This window comes from Notechis scutatus, chromosome Z (assembly GCF_049901735.1).
Source record: "Notechis scutatus isolate UNSWTSFEM ecotype Mainland chromosome Z, rNotScu1.2, whole genome shotgun sequence".
Lineage (NCBI taxonomy): Eukaryota > Metazoa > Chordata > Lepidosauria > Squamata > Elapidae > Notechis > Notechis scutatus.
This window is the reverse complement of record NC_142025.1, coordinates 59450763-59472690: the sequence shown is the minus strand read 5'-3', so window position 1 is coordinate 59472690 and position 21928 is coordinate 59450763. Positions and strand designations below refer to the sequence as shown.

Genomic DNA, 21928 nt, shown 5'->3' with positions numbered 1-21928 from the left:
ACTTGGCAAACAATACTTGCTTGATATCTTTCAGGTGGTTTAGTTATACGCGTTGTGCGTCTAGGTATAACAGGACTTACAGGTGGCCTTTCTTTTATTTCCTGTTCTTGACTATCTATCTCTTCTTGATCAATTATTTCTTCTTGATCTGATTCTATTTGCTCTTCATGGACTTCTTCTTTAATTGGACTTTTCTTATAACTAGTCTTTTCTTTCTGCCTCTTATAGGATTCTATAATAACATCATTATCTGAATCCTGCTCTAATCTATTCCATCCTATATGTTCTAGGAATTGTGCACTAGCACTGCAGTATACTCTAGATGTACCTGGTTCCCAGAATCTATAAGATCTATGGTTTGCTTGATATCCAACAAAAATTAATCTTTTAGCTCTATGTTGTCCTTTGTGCCTGAGTTGTGTAGGGATATGCACCCATGCTGGTGCACCAAATGTGTGAATATAACTCAAATCAGGTTTCCTACCATGCCACAGAGTGAATGGTAATTCACCTGTTGTTGAATTAACAACATTGTTTAATATGTGATTACCACACATTATAGCTTCTCCCACAAATTGTCAGGTAATCCAGAATCAGATAACATTGTCCTTCCCATTGATTGCAGTGTTTGGCCTCTTCTCTCTATAAAGGCATTATGTTGAGGCCTATATGGTGCAGACTTTTTATGTTGAATACCTGCCATTCTAAGTCTATTCTGGAATTTATTATTTGTAAATTCCGCACCATTATCTGTTATAAGAGTTACTAATTTCTTTTTTAGTTTTCCTCTCTGCAAATTTTAACCAATTAAAGAAATTTGTATATGTTTCAGTTTTTCTCTTCATTAGAAAACAGAAACCATACCTAGAATAGTGGTCCATTATGCTTAATATGTATCTAGCGCCACCTACACTTGGCTTTTTAGGACCTATTATATCGGCAAATACTACCTCTAAAGGCTCTTTGGTAGTAAATCCATCAACTCTATTTGCCGGTATAACTTTGCTTTTGTTTTGATTACAAGCAGAACATTGCAAATACTTATTACAAGGTTTCAAACTTATTCCTTTAGATAGTTGAACAGTTCTCTTAATCATTTTAAAATTTAAATGACCTAACCTTCGGTGTAACAAGTGAATACATTCATCATGAGGTTTCTTATTATCATAAACTGTGTTAGCCACTTCTAAACCATTATCATTTAACACATACAAGTCACCTCTTAAAGTTGCAGTAATTTTCTTACCTTCTTTTTCAATTAAACAAGTATCTCCCCTAAAGGTAACTATGTATCCTAATCTAACCAACATTCTAACTGAAAGCAAATTAAATTTAAGTTGAGGTACATATAACATTTTTATGTTCTCATTTATACTAGAACAATGAGCAATACCTTGACCTTTTGCCTTCATTTTCCATCCGTTTGCCAATGAGATATGCTGTGAACTCATGGACATTTTTACAAATTTTTTGTTATCATTTGTAATACAGTGGGACGCACCACTGTCAACCACCCATAAATTATTTTTTACAACTCCATTACTATACATTGCTAACTCATAATTCTTATTTCTTCTTTGTTGGCTTGCAGCATTCTGGCATGCTTTCTGGTGCTTTGGTTTCTTACAAAATCTTGCAAAATGTCCTCTCCCCCCACAGTTAAAACACTTTTTAATTGTGTATGCAGTAGGAGATTCATTATTTTCCTTTTGAGGTTGCTCCCTCCTTAACTGATCTCGTTCAAGCCTTCTTCTGGCCTCTTCAATCAATCTGCCAGTGATATCAATTAAAGTTAGTCTTTCTTTAGGCAATATTTCAAGGGAAGTTACGTAGTCATCAAAACTTTCGTCTAATGAAGATAGAATTATGTAGACCTGGTGTAGCTCAGAGAAAATTAACTCCTTCTCATGAAGTTCTTGAAAAATGCTTTTCATAGTATTCAAATGACTCAGCATATCACCATTCTTTTGGAGATACGTCCGGAAAAGCTTCCGTGTTAGATTTATGTGAGCACCAACGTTATCTCGAACATAAATCCTCCTCAGTTTTTGCCAACACCCAACAGCAGTTTGCTCTCCGGCGTATATGAACAAGCTGCTGATCAGTTAATGATAGTCCTATGATGCAAAGTGCTTGTTCATTTTTCTGTTTAAATTCTTCTATCTTTTTACTATCTTCCTCATCTTCAGAATCCCATTCTTCTACGTTTGGTGGATTTTCAATTATGTTCCACAGACTTTCTCTTCGTGAGAAGTAGACTACATTTCATAGACCATGAAACATAGTTTGTTCCATTCAGCTTGGATATAAGGGACAAACCTTGTACACTGACTTGTGCCATGTTTCACTATATGGATATAAAACTATAATTGATAAAACACAGCTGTCTGTTTACTGTAACGTGTAACAACACAAAATCTCACTTTTTACATAAACCTGTTTTTATCCTAGTTAAACTGACTTTGCAGTCTCTCTGGGCCCATAACCAGTGTTAAGCCTGGATTCCCCAACTGGTGTTAAGGAAAACAAACTAAACAATGTGCAGCTAAGTCAGATAGGAAGACAGGTAAATGTGTGAGATAAGCCTTCTCGTTAACATGCAGTAAAAATACAGATACGCTTGTGCTATCAAAATTATAATTTATTCCATTTAAGAATTATAGCATAGTCATTATAAACAGTCCATTAGTCATATATCAATTTCAGTCAAGTCTTGTCGAGGATACTCTAATTGCAAAGTCCGTGTCGAATAGCCAGTGTCAGTACACATATAATAAATCTGTCCAAAACTTATCTTCTCTCCGTTGAGAAATATCTTCAAAGTAATCCAACACTTCTTCTCCTCCCCGATCCAGCAAGAACGCAGTCTTCAATAAGCCAGCCAGTAAAAGACAGAGAGTGCCTTGCTGCTTATATAGTACTTTTACAGCTGCACCCTTAATTACATTCCTTTAGCTTAAAGTCACATACACTTTATCTGACAAACCATGATTCATCATTTTATAATCTTTACCCAAAACAGTTAGGGTAAACAATGTTATCCCTAACACCCGCCACTGCTGATGTCGCTGCTGTGGGTGTCTTAGCAGGACACTTGGTCACAAAATGGCCTCAATTGCCACAATAGAGGCATAAACCATCACGACGATGCCTATCCTTTTCCGCTTGGGTCAGGCGAGGACGGGCAGCCCCCAACTGCATGGGCTATTCCAGAGGCACTTCCAGCAGAGGCGCTGTCTTGCTGGGAATGGATGCAGTCTCTGTCCGTTGTTGTGTCCATCACTGCTGAAGCCTACCATCGATACGAAGACACAGATGCATATGCTCCTGCAGGGTGCAAAGGCATTCAGTGTGCGCCAAATTGTCCAGGAGCTCCGACAACATACCCTCCTGGAACTAGTCTAACAGTGCTGCCTCATTCCATTGCAAGTCCTGGGTAACCACCGAAAGCTAGCAATATAATCCATGAGCAAGCCACAGCCCTGCTTCAATTCTCTCAAACATCTTTTTGCTGTTTGGGCCCAAACAGGATCCTCAAAACTCAGCATAATTGTCCAACACCTCATTGGGCTAGGTCAACAGAGGCATCGCCCAACATGCTGCAGAGCCTGACAACAAACTAATCAAAAACCCCACCTTATCCCGGTCAGTGAGGAAGTTCTCTGGCCAAAGGCTCGTATAAAGCTGGCACTGCCCAAAAAATGCTGGAAAGTGGGCCAACGATCCATCAAATTTATCTGGCACTGATACTGGGCATTTGTGGCGTGGTCAGACAGCTTACATCTGCACAACCTGCATAGTCAAAAGAGCCACTTGCTGGCTTAACTGGGCATTGTCTGCTCTGAGCTGATCCATGGTCACCCCACGAACAGCAGAAGCAAATTGAAGGGGTGGCTGGAAACAAAATGTGATGACCCAGAGGGTAACACAAACGTAACAAAATCCAAAACATAAATAAATGTCCTTTAATGCCTCCAACTTGGCCCTACTGTTCAGTTGGAGATAAAACGTATTCAAAAATGGTCTTCAAAAGAAAGCAAAACAGTCCAAACTTAATGAGCAGATAGAGGTGAAATAAAAAACCAAACAACTACAATGATGAAATTTCCACAATGAAACACAAGTATTTACCAAATTCAAGGAGATGAGAAGGCACAGTCTGTTGGAAGGATGCCAGCCAAGATAACTTCAGACCAAAATAAAACACGCTTTGTTTCCAGCGTTTGCCAATACGCAGATCCAAACTCTTATGCAGTTTTCTCACCTGCATCCCATGAGGAGGTCAAGGCCCTCTCCTCCTGAGGAGACCACGTTTCTCCCTCATCCTGTCCTCCCTGCATGCCCTAGGACAGATAAGTGATGGGCCTGGGTCCTCCTCTGACTGCTCAGCCGACCTCTGCCCTTCCCCAGCCTCTTCTACAACCTCTGGAGCCACACTTCCACTCCCTGTTGGCTGTTCCTCCTCTCCCTCAGAGTCAGTCTCCACCAGGGGTATGACAGCATCTATATTAATAGGACAGCCTCTTTTCAGAAATCAGAGTCCCTATTTGTATCTTTTCAGCTATCCACATTGGTTAATATGGTCACAGCATCAACAATAGGCTGGTGGATACGGGCATGCATTGCCAAATCCTATGAGCTTCAGGCTCTCCCATTGCCTCGGCAAGTGACAGCCCACTCCACTAGAAATGTGGCCACTATGGCAGGCCTCCACTGAGGAGATATGCAGAGCAGCGATGTGGCCCTCCCCATCACCATTTATACGGCATTATACGCTGGACACCTTCCCTTCTGCTGAAGCGGCTTTTGGCAAACGAGTTCTCCAGAAGGTGTACACAGCCTTTGGAACTCTGGATCAGGCTGCTATTCACCCTTAGGATGAGCCAGCTTGGTATATCCCATCCCTTGGATTCTCCTCAGCACACTGGAGAAAGGACATTGGTGTGCTGAGAGAGAATGCAACCCCACTCTGGCAACTATCTGGTCCAGAGTCTAGGAGTGACCAAGCCAAGCCAGGAAACATGTTTAATTCAATCATTACACCTTTGTCGAAAACTGAGGATGCAGATGCGAGAGGCATGGCTACGAAATTTTAACATACCCCCCCTAGATTGTATGTTCGGTCTGCAGATGACTGATTCTGTTCCTTTGATAATAGAATCCCCAATCACCAACACTCATATTCCTTTTGTAAAGGGTGCAGTCTGGGGTGCTTTTCTATTTATCCCAGGTGAGTTTGCTGATGTGACTTTTTTTAGGGATGTTGGATGATGTCTCTTTTCTAAGTGTTTCCATGTTTTCTTTGAGGGCGAGATTCTGGGGTCTGAATATTTTCAACTAGGGGGGAGAAATCAGTTGTTTAATTTTAATGGGCCTTCTTCTGATTGGGTTAGATTGGGCAGCAGGAGTTTCTTAGATATGTGCTGCTTCTTTCTTTAATTATTGTATTTCCTTCTATGTATGACATATCTCCATTTGTCTTCCTCCAAGAGTTTATCACCAGGGTCACATCCTCTGAGAGTTATTTGTTCATTATTTGGTTCAATTTGGGCATAGTTTTTCTGCATAGGTTGGAGTTTGGCTAGAACTGCCTCTAGAACTCTTACTTATTCCTCTAATCCAGGGGTTCCCAACCTGGGGTGCTTGCACCCCCTGGGGGTGCAAGACGATATTCCAGGGGGTGCGAGAAAAGTCCAGGTAATTTTTATTTATTTTTATTTTTATTTATTTATTATGCAATGGATTAACTTTGTTTTCATTTTAGAGTTAAATATCATTATTTAGTGGCCGTCACATACATAGCTGAAAAGATTCAATCCTACCATATATTTAACACGTTCAGTAGTTCCTAAAGTCTAAATTTCAGGGGGTGCGAGGTTCGAGTGAAATTTCTTTAGGGGTGCAGGGTGAAAAAAAGGTTGGGAACCACTGCTCTAATCATTCATATAGCTTACATTTAATACATGTATAATTTGGGTGTTCTTTGGGCATAAGCACATACATGGAACATATATTGTGTACCACAATAGTATTAGTTATCTGATCCATGAGTTTGTTTATTTTTGCTGGTTCTTTTAAGAGTAGAAAGTTTTGTATCTTTTTTTTCCTATTCTTTTTTTTTTGTTTTTTGCACACCTTGTTATTTATTTTACTTGATTACTATTATGTTAGTTTTATTTATCCCTTTCTTCCCTATATTTTTAAAAAGTTTTTGAACTCCAGTTCCTCCCTATCTTATTAATTAAAATTTGCCTTATTTGACTGATCTTTATTAATCCTATTCTTGATTTCTAATTTTCCACTCTTGTCATTATTTGCCTGTTTATTTATCTTTTATTTTCTGTCCTGTATTTATTTTTATTTTCTACCTCTCATTGTATTTTATTGTATTGATATTTTATTCTCTCTCATATTGATCTGACTGGATTTCTAAAACAAATATTTGACATAACAACTATAATAAACTATTAAAGTTTTATGTATTTTATGTATTCTATCATTTTAATTATATTGCTACTACCACTTTCACAGAATATTGTTTGATAAATGCCCATTTCATCCTGAATTTGAAATATGTCTCTAATGCCCAATTGTTTTTCTTCCCACAGAATATTATCATAGAAATACACTTACTTTTCAAATACTTCCTAAGAGTTACAACCAATATTTTTCCTATATATAATTTCCTAATTGTTTTTATGGCAGGGGGCCCTGAGGTAAGCTGGTGCAGGGTACATGGGGCAGCTCCTCTCTCCTGCCTCACCTTATAGCTGTGGCACCGGCATATCGCTCAGCTTCCTGTTTTGATGCTGTGCCAATGCCAGAAGAAGTGGTCCAGCGATCTCATGGGATCTTGTTGAATGGAGCTGCCAGAGCCACCACCAGAGGAGGGGGGGGGGGGAATTGAAAGTTTTCCCTTGTTTGACTTTCCTAGATATAAGAGAGAGGAAGAGACAGAATCTTGAAAATTTGACAGTTTCTTTTTAATTATACCTGTATAACAACAGAGTTCCAGTTCATGTGAGATCTTTTTTTGGTTCTGGCCACCTGAAAGATGTGATACCTGATTTGTGTGTTGAATTTCTAGATTTAGGAACTGAGCCATAATCAGCTTCTGCTTACGATTGCCAAATGTTTTAAATTTAAATATTTTGATGAAGAAAAATTATTTTGAAATTGATTCTAGAACATTACTAAGTATGTCAAAATATAACTAAGTATTTCTTTTATTATTTAAGGAAAGAGAAAAGTAAGGTTCTTGAAAACCATTACATTAACATTGTTGAATATTGCTTTGCAACATTTGACATGTATTCTTACCATAGTAAACTGAAAAATTATTTTAATCAGACTAGTTCGATACAGATAGTGATATCTTTGCTTATTAAACTGACATAGTGTTATATGTAGCAATAATATATATATATATTGTCAGTTACACCTGAGAAAATGAAGAACAGAAGAGACTCCATGTTTATCCGAGATATAACCTATAAGAAGATTACTGGACAGTTATATAACTGTATCTAACAGACATGTTTTGTAACTTGTTGGGTTTTAAAGTAAAATGTCATGTTCTTGGCTGGAATGGGGGTTTGTACTTTTGGCTTGAGAATTAATGTTAGAGATGCTGGGTCACCCTGACAAAACGGAAGCCTGCTAATGATCCATTGTGCTTCAGTGGACATAACAGGAAGACATAGCAATGAGAACAAGTGTGCTTTCCAAAGACAAGGAAACAGGTGTTACGCTATGGGTGTGGCATAGGAAGATACATAGTTGGATAGATTGTGAACCCAGGAAAGGGGCAGAGACTGTATATTTGAACCTGTATATAAAACCCAGCCCTCCTGGGAAAATGTCTTCTGCCATGAGCAGAATTCCCTTTTGCAAAAGCTTAATAATAAAGCTCTTGTTCACTGTCTCTGGTTGTTTTTGTGATTATTATCACAATTGGCACATGAACAGGGACTCGAAGACATCCAACTTGCTGCTGGTGGAGGTGAACTGTCTGTAGCCTGGCGGGGCACCACGCTGATTTCAGCGGCTGGTGTAAGAGAGCTCACCTTCTCTGGATTGTGAAGTTGTTCTTCAAATGTACTGCTGGAGACTCTGAACAAGGAGCTGAATGAGGAAGTAGCCCAAGCAGAGAGCACCGGTGCCCAGGTGGGTACATAATTAAGTCTCACTGGATGGTCTGTGCCTCCTTGAACAATTGATGGTGATGTGTACATGACTGAGTCTTCCTTTTGGAAGTGCAGAGTGGTTTCTGTTAAAGGAAACAAGTAAAGGAGGGAATAAAAGTCTTGGGTAGAATATGGGGCCCCAAAATGGAATGTTTGTTAAGCATCCTGAAAAAGAAGTTCCATCTAGTCCCCCTCTTCCCCTCTGGGGAGGTTATTACGTCTATAGAAGGAAGTGACAATGCTTAGAGACAGATAGTAAGCCTCCTGTAGATTAATGAAAATTAAGAACACTGGGTGTGACTTTGAGTAAATGTGAAATGTTCACGAAAACAATTAGGAAGTGAGGTTAATCACTGCTGTTATATGTGATAGGAAGAAAAGAAACTATAGTGATATCTTGAGATAAATCTTAAGGATTTATCAGTCCTAAAAAGAATGTTTTATTGTTCTTCCCACCTGGGGTTTAGCAGGTAGTAAAAGGTAAAAAAAAAAAAGGCCTGTCTAAATGGGAAGACATAGATATTTTGTCTTGGATTATTGTGTTGTGATCTCTGTTAAACATTCCTAGATGTATATCTAGAATAATAATAGTGTGAGGTGAATGGGATTGAACTGATTGTGATATGTTATTGGGTTGAATTTGAGCTGTGGAAAATGGGTAGTGGTTAGGGCCCAAAATCACATTTTGATTAAAGCCACTCCCTTTCCCACTGCTTGAAGAATGAGCTATGGATGCTCATAATGGTATGTTTGCATGAAAGTTTCTATATGTAATTATTTCCCAAAATCTTCTGGGAGGATGTGATCCTCTAATGATAATAGTACACACATGGTTGTTTAAGAAATTGAGCTTACTGGCTTGTGAAAGTTCCCTGAAATAATTATGATGATTGTTTTAAATAGAAAAATGGAACTTTATGTATGTGATATTGGTTCAAAAGAAAAGTCTGATTGCTGTACAAATGTGATAAGCCCTGAGGCTCATAAAGCAGGGTGTTCCTGAGAACTTTGTGCTGAAAAGTGGCAAGGTTTCAATGTTGTTGTTGTTAAGACAGATATTGTATATAAGTAACCCATAGTGGGAAAGATATTTATGGGAAATATGTGTGATTCAATAAAGCTAGAGAGAGAGGAAGTTCGGGAAAATGGATGAATGAATAGAATACTAAGAGTAAATATATTTACTATGAAGAATATAATATAGAGAGAATACATGAGTGAACTTTTTTGGGAACTAGCGTTAATACATATTATGAAGAGAATATATTTGTAGGGACATGTAAATGCCATACAAGTGGGGAGAATTTATACATTGTATACAAATAAAGAAAAGAGTTATGCAGAAGCAGATAGTAGAAGGAAGGGATTTGGTCATTTGGCCATTCCAACGAATACAGATAGATTACACTGAAACGTCAGCAGTGGAACATTGAAGTGTTTGCTGGTAATAGTAGATCATTTGAATGAATGGGTTATAGTGTTTCTGTGTGCAAGAGCAAGTGCTCAAATGACTGTACTAATATTATAATACCTAGATATGGGTTGGTTGAATCTATTGACAGTGATAGAGGCACACACTTCACTGTCCAGATAATGCAAAAGAGAATGGAGCAATTGGGGATTAATTGGCAATACCACATAGATATAGAGTGAGTGGAGAGAATGCAACAACCTTTAAAAGAATCAGTAAAAAGGTTAATATTGGAGCTCCAGGTTCTCTGGACGAAATGTTTGCCCTTATCCCTAGAAAAGATGTGTATATTTGTTTGGAATATCATACCTGGAAATTCCATAATATGGCACTAAAGATGTTTTTGTAAAGAACTGTATACTTGGGTTCTCCTTTTCTTTATCTCACATCAGGAAAAAAGGACTGCTAGCTCAATTTGCTGTCTACAGAGATTACCTCCCTAATTTGCTGTCCATAAATTCCAACCTGATGATTGGATAAAAAAGCTGAGCAAATAGCCAAGTGAATCCTGCTGATCACTGAAACAGCAGTCTGGACAAACGACCCTCTGAATGGACAGTGAAGCAAGGCACATAAAATCCTTTTCAACTTACATTTTAAAGTTACATATATACTTAGTTTATGGAACATTGGGAGATTGAGTTGCTTATTTGGCTGGGAGTAATAAACTTTTATATTGTGTTGTCAATCTTATTGAGAAAAAGATAGCAGATTGGTGTAGACGATGGCTGTGGTACAAGATGGAAAAATGAAGAACTGGATGTAAGTCCCCAACGACTGGTTGTAAGTTTTGACATATAAACTACAGAAGTAAGGTGGGAGGGGGCCTAGTCCATTTATAACACTGCAACATGAAGTTGCAATAGTGATAGTGGTTAGTACCTTGTGTGGAGTAGGAATGGAGGCTTTTGATGTATTGCCTAGTTATCCAATGACATGGCAGCAGCTATGTTTCCATACTGAACCTGACTGTGAATATTATCAAATGCAAACACCACCGACACTAATTGAATCCACAGCTGACATAAGATCCATGTTGGATGATGGATTACCTTTAGGTAGATATCCAAAGTAGTAATTGCAAATCTGATGTAGTCACATAGGGATATATTACGAAGACTGGAAGCTTTGTATAATCAATGTGTTGAATTATATGATACTTATTCACCTTCCTATATGGGATTTAAAATTTTGGAGGAAGGACTATTTCTGCCAATATACTGAATTAAGAAGTACTCAATTGAAGCTTATGTTTTTGTGTGGAGACCTTTCATTTATATGGAGAGGTAGATGTACAGTTGGATACCTTTGCTGAGGTAATTCCCCGTTAGGAGAATGAGTGCATACAGGGAGATGTATTGAGAGAAGTGTTGAATAATACACACACAGCACACAGATACACTGTACAGTAAATATAGGTTTTTACTTTCAATAGCAAAGTTCAAACAAGCAGTCCAAAGTCATTCACAGGTAAGATCAGTCAGTTTTCAGTCCAGGGATAATCCAATAACAAAGTCCAGTGTCAAAAAACAGTTCGGTAACAGACTTACATCAAATCCATGAATATCAGTCAATTAGGAAAAATGGAGGAACGGCAACTCTCCAACAGAAGGAAAAAGAGACTCATTCACTTCTTCTGAGACTAAGACGAAGACAACCCAGGTTTCTGGCTCCATCTTATGGCCGTTTGATGAACCACATCCAATTACAGTTTTTTAATTTTCTTAAAGATACAGTATTAAAATGCCTATCCTGGCTTATATATTTCCAACCCAAATACCTGTTAGGTGACTTATATTCCTAACATTCTCCCCTTTTGGGTAGGACAATATATACAACCTTACATTCTAAGTCCGTAATCCTTATAGCAAGCCTTATGCTTTATAGAGCCTTGGGCCTTTGTAAAATGATCTGCTATATTGTTTTCCGACATACAGTATTCCAGCTTAATCATTTTACTTTGCACACATTGTGTCACAGTTAAATATCTTAAATCTGTGTGTTTCATTCTTGTCTTAACAGCAATATTTGAAGCCATCTGTATTGCTGATTGATTATCTTCATAAACAACAATAAAATCTGTTACATCAATTCCCATGTCAATTAGTAATTGCTTATACAAAGCTAAATCTGTACATAGTAAAGATAAACATGAGAATTCAGCCTCCATTGTTGGCAAACTTAGATGTTTCTGTCTAATAGACCTCCATCCAATCAATGCCATTCCCAATAATACTACAGTACCTGATGTAGATTTTTGTGTATTTATGTCTGTAGCAAAACTTCCATCAGCATATGCAGTTAAATTCAGTTCATCTTTAGGCTCCAAATACAATGCATAATGCATTGTTTGTTTTAGATATCTTAACACACGTTTAGCAGCTTGCCAGTGCCTTTCAGTCTGCTCAGTGTTAAATCACGCTAATTGATTAACACTGTATGCAATATCTGGCCTTGACCAATTACTGAGATAAGATAAACTACCAATCAAGGACTAATAAATGTTTTTATCAAAAATAGGACTTTGCATATCACTATGGCTAAACTCCTGGCTCATTGGTGTTTTAGCCAGTTTACAAAGTTCCATTTTAAAACTTTTTAGTAATTGGTTAATTTTATCTGCCTGTGAGATTTTGTATCCTCCCCTAGTTCTATCTGTCTTTAAACCAAGATATTGTTTGATTTCTCCTAATTGTTTTATCTTTTCTAATAGTGAAATTATCTCAGTAGCTTCTTGTTCAGTTTTGGTGATTAATGCTATGTCATCAGTAAACAATAGCAACAATGAAATTACCCCATTACTTTCTCTTTTAAACAAACATGGATCAGCCATGCCAGCTACAAAATCTATCTTAGTTAATTGTTTAACTATACACTGGTTCCACTCATATCCTGATTGCTTCAAACCATAAAGACTCTTTTTCAATTTCCAGCAATCAGTTGTATTATCATTTTTGAGACCTCAAGGTTTCTTTAAATATATAGTGTGTTGCAACGGTGCATGCAGATATGCCATCTCTACATCCAAATGATTTACAATGTATTTCTCCTTAGCTGCCCACACTAATGCTGCCCTTAATGTAGTAGCCTTCAGACTAGGTGCAAACACCTCATCATAGTCATTTGCTGTCTGATTGAACCCTTGTGCTACTAACCTGTCTTTATGGGTAACAATCCTATCCACACCTGTCTTAAGCTTATATATCCATTTACACCCTATGGCATGTTTACCTGATGGTAATTTAACATTTTCATATACTTCCAGTTTTTTTAAAGATTCCAGTTCCTTATCCATTGCTTTCTGCCAAGCAGCTTGATCCTTAGTAGGATACAGTTTTAGTTCGCTATAATTACTTGGAACTGTATTCACTTGGCATACAACACTAGCCTGATATCTATCAGGTGGTCGTGTTACTTGAGTTGAACGTCTTGGTAATACAGGGCTTACTGGTGGACTTCCCTGTGCCACCTGCTCCTGTTCTACCTCCTCCTGTGCCTGTTCTACTTCCTCCTGTTCTTCCTCTTTAATGGCTATTTGTGGTTTACTTATTTTATCTTTAGGGACTATTTGGGTGTCAATAATAATATCATTGCTGGATTCCTGTTCCAGTTTATCCACCCAACGTGCTCGAGAAATTTTGCATTAGCACTGCAATAAACATGAGCTGTGCCTTGATCCCAGAATCTAAATGATCTATGGTTGGCCTCATAACCCACAAAAAATAACTTCTTAGCTCTATGTTGCCCTTTCATTCTTACTTGTGAGGGAATATGCACCCATGCTGGAGCTCCAAATGTGTGTAGGTAACTTAAATTTGGCTTTCTGCCATGCCAACGAGTGAATGGCAATTCTCCAGTTGTTGTGTTAACTACATTGTTTAACACATGATTATTACACATTATGGCTTCACCCCACAGTATTTCAGGTAAACCTGAATCAGATAACATAGTACAAGCCATGGGTTGTAATGTTTGCCCTCTTCGTTCTATAAATGAGTTATGTTGTGGTCTGTAAGGTGTAGAACGTTTATGCTCAACACCAGCCAATTTCAACATAGTTTGAGACATAAGACATAAGACATAAGAATTTATTTGTCATTACACTCGCAAGCGGGTGCATCGAAATGAGGTGCTCTTCCACAAAGTAAAACTGGACAAACACCACTAAAAAGAAAAAAAAATTAAACTAAACACAACCAACCATACAATAATCTCTATGCAATTTAAAAATGTAAATACCCCATTACTCTCAGCCATTAAAGTCCACAAAAATTCTTATGACCCTGCATTCAAACTCAAAACTGCACTTGGATAAAAACTATTCTTAAATCTGGTCGTCCTTGTTCTTAATACCCTAAATCTCCTTCTCGATGGTAATAGTTCAAAGAGCTGATGTCCCAGATGAGAGGAGTCATTCAATATATTAAGTATCTTCCTCTTACATCTATTCCTATACAGTTCTTCCAAAGAGGGGAGTGTGCAGCCAATGATGTTTTGGGCCATCTTGATCACCCTCTGAATTGCCTTTTTCTCTGCCACTGTGCAGCTTGAGAACAATACACAGAGACAGTAGGATAATATACTCTCAATTGAACTCCGATAGAAGGTAGTCAGTAGACTCTCAGCCAGTTGTTGTTTCCTAAGAATCCTTAGTAAATACAACCGTTGTTGTGCCTTCTTAATTAAAGCAGCGGTGTTTGCACTCCAGGTCAGGTCATTTGTAATGATGGTCCCGAGAAACTTACATTCAACCACCTGTTCCACACGAACTCCCTCTATATACAGTGGCTGAATGTCTACTCTTTTTTTTCCTATAGTCCACTATAACTTCCTTAGTCTTCTTAATATTAAATAGAAGATTATTATTTTTGCACCAGCGGGATAGCTGTAATACCTCATCCCGATATGCAGACTCATCATCCCCAGAAATAAGTCCTACAAGCGTAGTATCGTCTGCAAATTTCATTATCCTATTGTTGGGATGTTTATTTGTGCAATCAGATGAATAGATGGAGAACAGTAGTGGACTAAGGACACAACCTTGTGGAGTGCCAATGCTAAGTGTCTTGACAGTAGAAATATAATCATTCAGTTTAACTCTTTGTGGACGATTTGTTAAAAAATCCAATATCCATATACAAATAGAATCTGGAAAATCTAGATCTTTGAGCTTGGCTATTAATCTGTGCGGTATGATGGTATTGAAAGCAGAACTAAAATCTGCGAACAACATTCTTACATAATTCCCCGGTGTTTCCAAATGGGATAAGGCCATGTGAAGCACAGTAATAATTGCATCCTCGGTTGATCTATTTTCTTTGTAAGCAAACTGAAGCCCATCAAAGGAATCGGGAAGGCAGGAGATAATATAATTTCGAACTAGCTGCTCAAAGCACTTCATTAAGATAGAAGCTTTTCACGAACTTATTTGAAGAGACCTGTAACCTTAAATCATCCATCTTATTTACCACGGATCTAGCATTAGTCAGAAAGAGACTTGGGAGCGGTAGCCGCTTTGTTTGTTTTTGCAGCCTGTATAAAACACCAGCCCTGCAACCTCTTTTCTTCCCCCTCTCCCTTCGTCTTCTTTTCCTTCTCACCCTCTCTCTCACCGGAGCCACAATCCACGGAGAGCCGGGGAGCCTTGCAATCTCTGATGGTATATTATATTTCCAAACAAACTTAGCTGTTATCTCTTGTTTGCTTTGTAGTCCAATCTTCACAAGCTCACAATTGCTGTAGAGTATGTTCACCCCGCAGGAGGTATTCACAATACAAGATAATCCACACAAAAACATCCATAAAAAACACCAAGTCGAAGAGCACTGAGCTGCAGCATGTGAATGCGCGGCCATCTTGAGCAAGCACTCAAGAATCTTTTGGAGTCTTTTGGAATCTTTTGTTAACAAATTCAGTCCCACAATCAGTAACTAAAGTAATTACTTTACTTTTCATTTTTCTCTCTGCAAACCTTAGCCAGTTAAAGAAATGTTGGAATGTTTCTGTTTTGTTTTTCATAAGATAGCAGAAACCGTATCATGAGTAATGGTCCATAATACTCAAAATATAGCACGCATGTCCTAACCTTGGTTTCTTAGGACCAATTATGTCAGCAAAAACAACTTCTAAAGGTTCTTTGGTCTTAAACCCATTTAGTCTGCAGGAGTAACCTTACTTTTCTCCTGGCTACAAGCATTACAGTTTAAATACTTGCTACAGGGTTTCAATTTTACTCCCTCTGACAATTTAACAGTTTGTTTGAGCATTTTGAAATGAATGTGCCCCAGACATCTATGTAGTAAATGTATACATTCATCATGTGGTTTAACATTGTTTTTTTTTTTAAATAAGTTTTATTAATTTTTCAGAAACAAACAAATCATCATTAACCATTACATACTTAAACCTTTTTCCATTATAAATTTAACAAGTCAGATAAAACCTTATTTTATACACTATAATTCTATTTTAAACCATTTCCATATAAGCATACAAAAACCTCTTATCCGGTTTCTCTTTACTTCTCTTTACTCTTATTCAATTTCATTATTATTATTTCATCTATTTCTTTCTGACTTGATTACCATTATTCTCATTCTATATTTCTGCAAGGTTTTATTAATTCTCCCAGAAACATAAACACACAACACACAGAACATAAAAAAAAAAAATCTTTTAGGAAAGTAACTTGGCCCCAGATACCTCTCTCTTCATGGACTTCAATTATATTCATGCTCATCTTACATGTCATTACTTATTTTATTTACCATTCTAAGTCTTCTATATTAACTTCTCCACACATTTCACTCTTCTTAATTCTATCTTAATTAATCCATCTTAATTTGAGTCATTACATTTGTATCTTTTGTCCATTCTTTATTGTCCCTTTGTCTCGTTCCTTATAATAAAAAAAAAGAATTTCTCCTGAAATCACTAATCAGAGTATGATGCCTTTCTATCTCCCCTCTAAATTAATCAAATTAACATTTAAAATAACACCCAGTACCCAATCCGATTCTGCTTGGTACATTCTATCTAAATAGTAAATCCAAAATAATTAAATACATAGCTAAACAGTAAATCTAAATGTTGAATCTTATAACATTCCCATTGTCTTTTCCAAAAACAAATGCTATAATAAAAATTTTATAATAACATCAATACCATAATCTTATTAAACTCTTTAATTAAAACTCAATATTCTAAACCTTCCCTTTAATATTATTAAATTTAAGATCAATCATTACTAAACATTTCAACATTTTAATCTCTTATCAACTCTTAAACCGTTTTAGTTTTCTATTTCTAATACAATGCTACAATATCATCTTATGTACCTTGCAAAATCTTTTTTAAAGAATTTATACTTTACCCTTTATCCCTAAAAAAGATTCCTTTTTTCCCATCTAATTTCAAAACTTTGTGGCTTTTCTCCACCATTTTCCTTCCTTTCTTCCCCCACCAAACCTTTCTACCCCCTCTTCTTCTAGCCTCTGCCTTACTGGCTTCCCTTCTCTGTTGTATTCCTTTTCCTTTTGTTTACTATCATTATATTGATTTTGCACCTTATTTTTCCCCTTCTTAAATGCTTTTTAAATCTTAAGTCCTTCATTTCTCTTCCTTTCCCTCTTCCTTCTTTCTTGGTTAAATTCTGAAACTCATTAAAAATGGCTTCTTCCTCTCCTTCTTCTTCTTCTGCTGTCTTCATCTGTTGTAATGTTTGTTGATAGTTAGCAAGCGCCATTTCTAAGAAAAGGAAGGCTTCTTTCAAACCATCTTTACCATTTTTCTTTATTTGCTCATATTCTTTTCTCAGTTCCTCAACAGAAAGAGCCATTATAAATCTTTTCTTTTCTTTTCCCCTTCTTTCTTCTTACAGCAACCAAGATATTTCAAAAAAATAAATAAATAAAACAGTCCCAAAGTTATCAATCAGTCCAAGCCAAGGCAAAGTTCTCACTTTCTCTTCCTGGGGTAGTATCAATCAGAAAAAAAGAAAGTCCAAATCTGTTTCTTAAAGTCTTATTGCAATATATTTCAATCTTCAAATCCTTAAGGCATCTCCTCCATCGAAATCTTAGCATACAAATATTTTTTTTGTCCTCTCCCTTCTCACTTATCACTTAAAGCCAGTTTTTACCTAAAAAAATAGGTTTCTTAATATCCACTTATTAAATCCGTAGAGAAGGAGAGTAAACTTTCCTTTCAGCACCACCAAATTGCCGCTTATTTTCTCTTCTAGAAGGTATCATTCAGAAAACCATAATTTCCAGGAATTTTGTTAAATATATCTTAGAGTCCTGGGAACCAAGAAAAACTTTCTCTTTTCAAAAGCTTTCTCCACTTCCTCCTGCGCATTCTTACCCGGCTGCCAGCTTCTTTGTGGCGGCCATTGCAGACCGCCGCGCACCGTCTTGGGAAAAGGGGGTTCTGCTGGCTGGGAAGGGGGTCTGCAGCACCCCCAAACCTCACTCCGGATCCCCCTTGTCTTCAGCCACCCCTACAGGGCAGCCTTAGCTCCAGACCCGTCCGGGTTGGAGCACCAAAAACGGCTAGCATGGCAGGGATCGCGCAGTATCGCAGTATTGCGAAGCCGACAAACCGGAAGTCATGTGGTTTAACATTGTTATAAACCAAGTTAGCCATTTCTGGACTCTCAAAAACTTTTAAAAGAAGGAGAGGAGAGAAAAGGAAAAAACAAGGGTGGGATCTGGAAAAATGGAGGAGTCCACCTGGAGGTGAAAGGAATTAACAGTGAAATTTTAACAAGATTCCTAAAAGATACATCCTAACTGAAACTTTGTAACAAGATAATAGAACCCCAGGAAGAGAAAGTGGGACAAAAGAAGCAAGAAGAAACCGCTTTGGATTATTTGGATTATTTGGTGATCTTTGGATTTTTAGTTATTGGATCTAAAGAACTAAAATTAATTGGGTGGTGGTTTAAATTTTTTTTAAATGGTATCACTCTTGGAAGAATTGAAAATGGAACTTAAAAAACAGAAAGAAGATGCACAAGAAGGAAGAGGTTTTTTTGGCTTCGTATTTCAATTTTTAGAAATGGAGATCCTGAACTATGAGAAACAACAAGAAATGCCAATAGAACAAGACGGGCGGGACAAAGAAGAAGCCATCTTCAATGACCAAGTAATTCTATGTGGGGAAAAGACAGGAAAGGGGGGAAAGAGAGTGAAAAATTTAAGATCTGAAAAAAAACAACCAAAAAAAAAAGAATAGTTTGAAAAGTAATTACATTAGCAAGAAACAGAAGAGAGAATTACAGAATTAGAGAGACAAGGGGTCCAAAAGGAGAGGGAGAAGAAGAGGGGGAAAAGGGAAAGGAAAAGAAATTATAAAGGACAGAAAAAGAATATAGAGAAACAGGGAAAACATACAAGGATTAAAGGTATAAGCCTATTTAGAAGACACAGATAATGGGTGAAAATTTAATTGAAAAGGGGATTCTGCAAGGGTACATAAGATAGTATTGTTATATTAAAAATAGAAATTAACTTTGAAAATATGAAACAAGTGTGATTAAAATGATAGATAAAATACTTATTGTAATGTAATGGAATGTTTGTTAATAAATAAATGAAATAATGAGAGAATGAAATTAGGAAAGGAGGGGAACACTTTAATTATTACTAATGTGTTATAAAAATTTAAGTGAAAAGGAATATGAAAGAAATATGAAAAAATTATGGAAATATTATAAGTGTTCCTAAGGAAGTATATCCTATTGAAAAGAAATATTAAAGATGTTAAAGATTATAATTAACATTAATTATAGAGTTGAATTGGAAGAGAATAAGTATTTTATTTATTATTGTTATATATATACCTTCTCTTTAAGAACTTAGTGTGTATTTTAAGAATGTACCAAGCAGAACTCGACTGGGAGTTATGTGTTATATCGAATGTTATAATTGTAAAGGCATAAATTGAAGTTTAAATAAGAGTTGAATGGACAAAAATTAAAAGATACAAAGGTGTCATACTCCAATCAGTAACTATAGGGGAAATTTTTGTTTAATGAGAAAAGAAAATATGTGTCATGCCCCTGGTGGAGACTGACTCTGAGGAAGAGGAGGAACAGCCAACAGAGAGTGGGAGTGTGGCTCCAGAGGTGGTGGAGGAGGCTGGGGAAGGGCAGAGGCCGGCTGAGCAATCAGAGGAGGAGCCAGGCCCATCCCCTATCCATCCTAGGTCACACAGGGAGGAGAGGATCAGGGAAAAGCAAGGTCTACTCAGGAGGAGATTACCGTGATCCTCCTCGTGTCTTGCAGCTGGGAGCTATGTATATAAGTTTGTAACTACGCAGTCAGAATTGCTGGAGTCAAAGTTTAGTGTTTGCTTTGAAAGAGGTTTATCTTTGCTGGTGTTCTTCCCATGGACTCTCCTCGGTTATTTTCCTGGAGTTTATGATTAGTTATCTTGGCTTGCTTCGGAACTCTCGTCAATGCGGTTTGTTTTGGTTTTCTTTTTGCCTCATTATTTACTTTTGTGACTTTAAACTGTGCCTCATAAAACAGTGAAGTTAAGTTGAAGGCCTTACTGGACTTTAATGTATGTTTTGGGTTTTGGGTTATTTTGAGAGACTACGGGTCATCACAATATGAAATTGAAACAGGACAGACAAAAGTATAAATGAAACTTAGAATATATATCTGAACTTAGAAAGGAATGAGATAATTAAAAGCAAGGTTGAGAAAACTAAGGGAAGGGAAAAATTATTGAGAAAATGTTAAAATAGTAATGAGATATGGAATAGAACACAAATATGAATATGAAATTGAGTTTGTGTCTGTATGGAGAAGTAATAACCTGGGACCATACTGTTCTCAAAAAAAGAAATTTTACTTGTATTATGTTTTGTGAAAACCCAAATAAATTTTTTACAAAAAAAAGAAGATTACTGGACAATTATATAACTGTATCTAACAAACATGTTTTGTAACTTGTTGGGTTTTAAAGTAAAATGTCATGTTCTTGGCTGGAATCGGGGTTTGTACTTTTGGCTTGAGAATTAATATTAGATAATATGAGCTATTATGTAATATAACTACAATGGAGACCATAAAATGGATGCACACAAAAAAGTGGTAAACCAACCGACACACTGTCTGTAAACTCATGAAGGAAAGGATGATGTTTTTATGTTTTATGTGTTTTTGTTTGTTGTTAAAATTAATAAAACTGTTTTAAAAAAAAAAAGAATTAATATTAGAGATGCTGGGTCACCCTGACAAAACGGAAGCCTGCTAATGATCCATTGTGCTTCGATGGACATAACAGGAAGACATAGCAATGAGAACAAGGGTAATTTCCAAAGACAAGGAAACAAGTGTTACGCTATGGGTGTGGCATAGGGAGATACGTAGTTGGATAGATTGTGAACCCAGGAAACGGGCAGAGATTGTATATTTGAACCTGTATATATAAAACCCAGCCCTCCTGGGGAAAATGTCTTCTGCCACTGAGCAAATTCCCTTTTGCAAAAGCTTAATAATAAAGCTCTTGTTCATTGTCTCTGGTTGTTTTGTGATTATTATCACATATAGGAACTTGGATTCATGCATAAAACTGTTTTGCTCCCTTTTTATGCTGACACCAGAATTGCTTATTCTACCCTATGACTATTAAGTGCTGTACCTGATTATTCTTGACTATTGATGAATGTATCTTTTTTTAATGTATACTGAAAGCATTTGCACCCAGACAAATTCCTTGTATGTTCAATCACACTTGGCCAATAAACTATTCTATTCTATTCTATTCTATTCTATTCTATTCTATTCTATTCTATTCTATTCTATTCTATTCTATTCTATTCTGTACAGATGGTGATATTTCATTCAAAGTGACAAGCAATAGAAAATGTTAAAAATAAGTCAAGATCACATAATAAATTGCCATGGTGTGATTTAATATCCAGTTCTATTCAGGTAGCTGCAGGTTTATAGCAATTGTGGTCAAGAAAAAAAGGAGCATGTGCATGGGCAAAAGACATAAGCCATATTCTTGGCTTAAATGCATAAGAAATAATTGCCTGAAATCTGGGTATTATGCACTATTTTATGAAACAGGGAAATGAAACAGGGAAACAAAACATCATGGGATTTCTCAGGTGAAACAATTGAAGCATTTTAGACTTAGAATTACTTTATTGTCACTTTAAATGTAAATTAATCAGCATACATTAAAGTGAAATTTCGTTGCATATAGCTTTTTTTTTTTTTTTTTTAAAACAAGTTTTATTAATTTTTAA

General features: G+C 36.7%; 1 long non-coding RNA gene across 2 annotated transcripts in view; it reads left to right on the top strand.

Moving 5' to 3' along the window:
- Nucleotides 1-21928, top strand: part of LOC148128889 (uncharacterized) — a 264294-nt gene that overhangs the window by 12772 nt on the left and 229594 nt on the right. The gene's annotated exons all lie outside the window — the stretch shown is intronic.